Source organism: Cibotium barometz, chromosome 5 (genome assembly GCF_041138505.1).
Source record: "Cibotium barometz isolate CiBa-2024 chromosome 5, ASM4113850v1, whole genome shotgun sequence".
Taxonomy (NCBI): domain Eukaryota; kingdom Viridiplantae; phylum Streptophyta; class Polypodiopsida; order Cyatheales; family Cibotiaceae; genus Cibotium; species Cibotium barometz.
The window spans coordinates 18,380,057-18,386,120 of record NC_141050.1 but is presented as its reverse complement, the minus strand read 5'-3'; positions in this window follow the sequence as shown (position 1 = coordinate 18,386,120).

Here is a 6,064-nt window from a genome sequence, read left to right as displayed (position 1 = left end):
CATTGCTAATTCCCTCGTATCCCAAGATGCGTAGGTGATCACGAACATTCAATAGGTTCCAATGCTTGCTTGCTTGGACAATCTCTACCCCCACATTTGGTAAGCATATCAAGAGAGCTATGGGCTCCACAACCTCCCCTTGAGCTTGTAAGGGAATCCATGCTCCCTTCTTCCTCATCCACTGCTCATAACAAAATCAAATGCACAAAGTGGCATGTGCTCGAAAGAATCAAAAGGAGACATTGGATTGCACTACATTGCACTTGAATTTCATTCCTTTGTGCTCCCCCTCCATAAGGTCCCAACACCCATAACCTTGCACATGTACATGGTGGGCGTTTGTGTGCACTCAAAGGCCTGAAACATGTGGGAAAACACATGCATAGGGCATGCCCAAGTAAGACCCCACCGATCTTGAGGCCGAGCAATCATAGTCCAAATATCAGGCATTGTCCATTCAGTGCTAGAGAGAGGAGGGGAGGGGATTTCTTCAAGCTTACCAAACCGGTTGGCCTATGTGGGCACTACATAGTTGTGTGTGTAGAATAAAATTTTCCGACAAGCAAGGTTAGAAGGGAAAATGTTGGAGAGTATTCCATCCTCTATATGAGCATGAATGGCATAAAATGTCACTATTAGGCTTCGTACAGGTTGCTCCTCAATGAAGTTGGAAGGGAAAATATCTGGAAACAAACAAACCAATCAAATGAGGTTGAAAACAAGAGCCCATGTAAACCAACCTACTAGGGAGAAATCCATACAGTTACAAGGAAAAAGAGGAGTGTGTCGTTGGGGCTGCAATGAAATATCCATTGCTGTGAGTACAAATGTTGTACAAGGGCCACCAACCCATCATACCTTGAGTCCTTGAAACCTAGTAGACGCCCCTTTCAATGGTGTGTGCTCAACAACATCTCGACGTCGAACTCAATGGGGTCTAGTGGCACTGCATAAACACTAAAATTTTGTTTCCCCATGAATATGATGAAAATCATTCTTTTAGCATAGGATATTCAATCCTAGAATATGGTAGGAAGTCCTCTTTTCACATTATGCATAAAAATGAGCTATACATTAATTTCTAAACATTTTGCCATAGCTTCGGTCCTATTACTGATAATTTTTAATATTTCTAGAAAGAATAAGACTTTGTAATACAATTATGATAGAATAACTATCCTTAATCTTAAATCCAAATTATGGAATTAAATCATAAATTTACCATAATTTTATTAACATAAAAGCATAAAAAATTATTTTCTTAATCTCTAGCTTAACAAGCTTAGAGATTGATTTTGAGTTAAGAATTTATCAATGAGAAGCATTCATTTGCTAAAGAATTAGTCATAGGAATGACTATTCTTTTGGGAGAGAGAGATATACATAAAAAAGCATCTTAATTAAGCATAAAGATTAACTTTTTTGTGATCAATCATTAGAATTCTTATAAAAAGCTTGATTTGCATTGAAAACAATTAATTTGAAACTTCTCAAGCTTGAGAGGGGTTGAGAAGTGAAATCATTGAGAATATAATAAAAAACCATGAAATTCTTCTTACCTTTAGGTTTGGCTTGCTTCTTTATCTTAGAAGGAAGCCCCCAACCAATTAATTGGTTTAGTATGTTGAGAAGAAAGCTCCAAGGATTGTTGAAGAGAGAGAGAAAATCCAATCTCTCCAAAAGTAGAGGGTTTTTAAGGGATAATAGAAAATATCATTATTTTAATGTAATACGGGCATGCTATAGTTCACAGATTTTTTTACAAAAGACTAAGGATCTATTTATAGGTGAGGGAGTACACTAACCAAGTCCAACTGGGTTCTAGAATTTTCTAGGTTTAGTTTGACTCAATTTGGACAAGATTTGGACCAGTTTGGCTCCCTTTTTGATTTGGTTTGATCCAGAAGAGAGGAGATAAAAATATCAGAATTTTTTTGAATTAAAAACCCTTCCACATGTGTGAAATAGGTGCCTATCTCAAGAGTCCCCCTCTCCTTACCAAGGTGTTAAAAATGCATCATTATTCCAAAATATCTCATTTTTTTTAGTAATATCTCATAGTTTTAACCTTGTACTCAGTCAACTCTTCATCTTATGTGAGCATTTACTTATTTTTGGGTATTTTCTTTTATTCTTTGGATTTATCTCATCCCAACACTTGGATTAATCCTATTGGCTCATAGGAACCTTAGTTGGACCATAATCCATTTTTTTTTTTGAAAATGTAGACCCTAGGCTAAGGTCCCTTATACCATTTTCAATTAATTCCTAATGCACATTGGAAAGTTCTTTTTGAATTTCTGTTTCAAGGAAATCTATTTTAGACATTAGGAGGATTTTTATATCCAAAGATATCTTAATTTAGGATTATCTCTCTCTAAACTTTTTCTCTCTCTAGACTAAAATAGGGTAAAACAAGATCTTTCTTCTGTTTCAGAGAGGGGAATAATTTCAAGAACAGAAGGGGAGGCTCTTACACCTTTACACCTCAAAAGCTGGAGGGAGGAATCTTACATCCTACCCCACTTAAAAAACGCGAGATGTTCTCATCTCACAGTTGGAGGACAAACTCTTTCCCTTAAGATCCAATTGATTCTGGGGTTCCTTATAGTCTGGTCAACCCAACAGAATCTTGGGATAAAGATCCCTTCTACAAGAAGAACATATAGAACTCATTATCAGATAACACTTCATTCAGAACATATCATTCATATCCTTAACACAATAAGGGTCCATCAGATCAAAAATTCCATCCTCCTCCATAGGAATTTCAGTTATGCAGGTTCTCAATTTGTCATCCCTTAATTAGAGCCACTGGGTCAAAGGTTAATAACAGCAATCTGTCAGCACAATCCACTAATCTTGTAGTGATTTGCTGAAGCCATTATCGCCATTCTAGTTACTATCATCATCACTGGGATTCGTCCCATTCATCCTCATTGGGGCTTTGTTAAACTTATATTCTTTTAACTAGAATTCAGGAATCATTATCTTTCAATAAGAATCCAAATCAACTCATCAATTCTCAACCAGAATTCTAAAATCATATCAACCAGCATTCGAATTCATCATCTAGATAGCATTTTTGCTTATAATTTCAAGGTCTTAGATTTACTCGTATATATTGTCAGCAGTAAAGAGCTGCAGTTATACCCACGGTATATATAGGTAGTCATGGTCCTTGGAATTATAAGGTAAATACCATCATATCTAGGCCTCAAGCAAGTAAGGGAGTCCATACAATTATGGTACTTCCATCTCTGAAGACCCAATTACATATTTATGAATCTTAATTCTGAATATCAATTTATATGAATTTTATCACACAATTACAATCTTTTACTCGTACTTTATAAATTTTTGACATTTATTGCTTCTCGGTTGATCCACTTTAGCTAATTCGCTCTGATACCAGTTTAAAAATCCTTGCCCCCTCCGCGCAACAAATTCGGGGGTGCTAGCAGCGGAAATAGCACTTCTTGCACAGGGCAGAGCCTCTCACTCAGGGCCTCTCCCACGAATATCCGGACAAAATACTAATCCCTCGGTTCTTCCAAAACCGAACCTGAAAAAACCTCCCTCGCGCAAAAAGCACGGGTGATTCCTCCAGGATATTTTTATTCTAACGTAGTCAAGAGCCTTAACTAACCAAACTAATCTGACCGAACCCGTAAGTCACATGGTCAGATCTAGGAAAAGACTTGCACTTGGATCATAGAGACCAACGCTTTTTTCCCCATCGAGAGGCACAGCCGTTGATTCTTTTCCATAGAACAAAGACTATCCGGGATTTAATTCATCTATCGTACCATAACAGAATTGAGTCTCATTTTAGGGATCCATCAGTCTAGCCTAACCCCATCCAGTCCCATGGGTTAGCCAACCGCCCCACCAACCACTGTAGTAATAAGATTCATCACATCCATTCATATTGTATCTCATCCATTCATATCTTTACATCACATCACATTCACATCCATTCACATCTATTTACATCACATCACATGTTATCCATTCACATTTATTTACATCACATCACATGTTATTCATTCACATTTCATCGCATCCATTCACATCCATCTCATTCATTACATCCACATCACATCACATATATCCCATCCATATTACATCATGTCCACATCTCATTCTCATCCATATACATCACGTCCACATCTCATTCTCATCCATTTACATCACATCACATCCTTTCACATATCATCACATCTCAATCTCATTTCATCACATTCACATCCACATCCATTTACATCACATCACATCCCATCCACATCTCTTCACATCCACATCCACATTACATCACATCACATCACATCCACATCCATTAACATCACATTCACATCTTATCACATCCACTCATATGTTATCACATTTTATTACATTCACATCTTATCACATCCACTCAGATGTTATCACATGCATTCACATCTTATCACATCCACTCATATGTTATCACATCTTATCACATTCACATCTTATCACATCCACTCAGATGTTATCACATGCATTCACATCTTATCACATCCACTCACATCCTATCACATCGCATTCACATCTTATTCACATCGTATTCACATCGTAATCACATTTAGTAGCTTTATCCACTTCGATACCGATGATGGGAGTTTTTCTAAATTTCTGCCAATTACTTGGCTTAGTTAAAGGTACTTTTTCTCAATGGATATTTTCATATTCTTTCTCAAATTTCTCAAGTGAAATATATTCAATATTCTTCTTTTGAGTAAAAGATTCATGTGGAATTTACAAAAATCAATTCTACCCATATTTCCCAATAAAATTAATAATGCTCAAAATTTCACTTTTGATAAATACTCATAATTTGAATTATGCTAAAAATTTCTCTTTTTCCATTTAATTTCTTGGATCTCAAATATCATGGGAATTCCTCTTTTTGCATTTAATTGATTGAATTCCAAATGTCATGGGAATTCCTCTTTTATCGTAAAATAAATTTATCTAAAATTTCTCTTTTCTTTAATAAAAATATCCATTATTTCAAATATGCCATGAATTTCACTTTTAACTATTTAAATGATTGAATTCCAAATGTCATGGGAATTCCTCTTTTATCATTTAAAAATTTCTCATGCATAAAATAAATTTATCTAAAATTCCTCTTAAATTAAATAAAATTATCCATTATTTTAATATACCAAAATTTCTCTTTTTCCATTTAATTACATGGATCTCCATTATCATGGGAATTCCTCTTTTTGCATAAAAATCAAATTACCAAAAATTTCTCTTTTCTTTAATCAAGTATTTATGCATAAACACTAAAATTTTGTTTCCCATGAATATGATGAAAACCATTCTTTTAGCATAGGATATTCAATCCTAGAATATGGTAAGAAGTCCTCTTTTCACATTATGCATAAAAATGAGCTATGCATTAATTTCTAAAATTTTTGCCATAGCTTCGCTTTTGCTATTACTGATAATTTTTAATATTTCTAGAAAGAATAAGACTTTGTAATACAATTATGATAGAATAACTATCCTTAATCTTAAATCCAAATTATGGAATTAAATCATAAATTTACCATAATTTTATTAACATAAAAGCATAAAAAGCCATTTTCTTAACCTCTAGCTTAACAAGCTTAGAGATTGATTTTGAATTAAGAATTTATCAATGAGAAGCATTCATTCGCTAAAGAATTAGTCATAGGAATGACTTTTCTTTTGGAGAGAGAGAGATACAAAAAAAAGCATCCATAAAGATTAACTTTTTTGTGATCAATCATTAGAATTCTTATAGAAAGCTTGATTTGCATTGAAAATAATTAATTTGAAACTTCTCAAGCTTGAGAGGGGTTGAGAAGTGAAATCATTGAGAATATAATAAAAAACCATGAAATTCTTCTTACCTTTAGGTTTGGCTTGCTTCTTTATCTTAGAAGGAAGCCCCCAACCAATCAATTGGTTTAGTATGTTGAGAAGAAAGCTCCAAGGATTGTTGAAGAGAGAGAGAAGCTCCAATCTCTCCAAAAGTAGATGATTTTTAAGGGATAATAGAAAATATCAT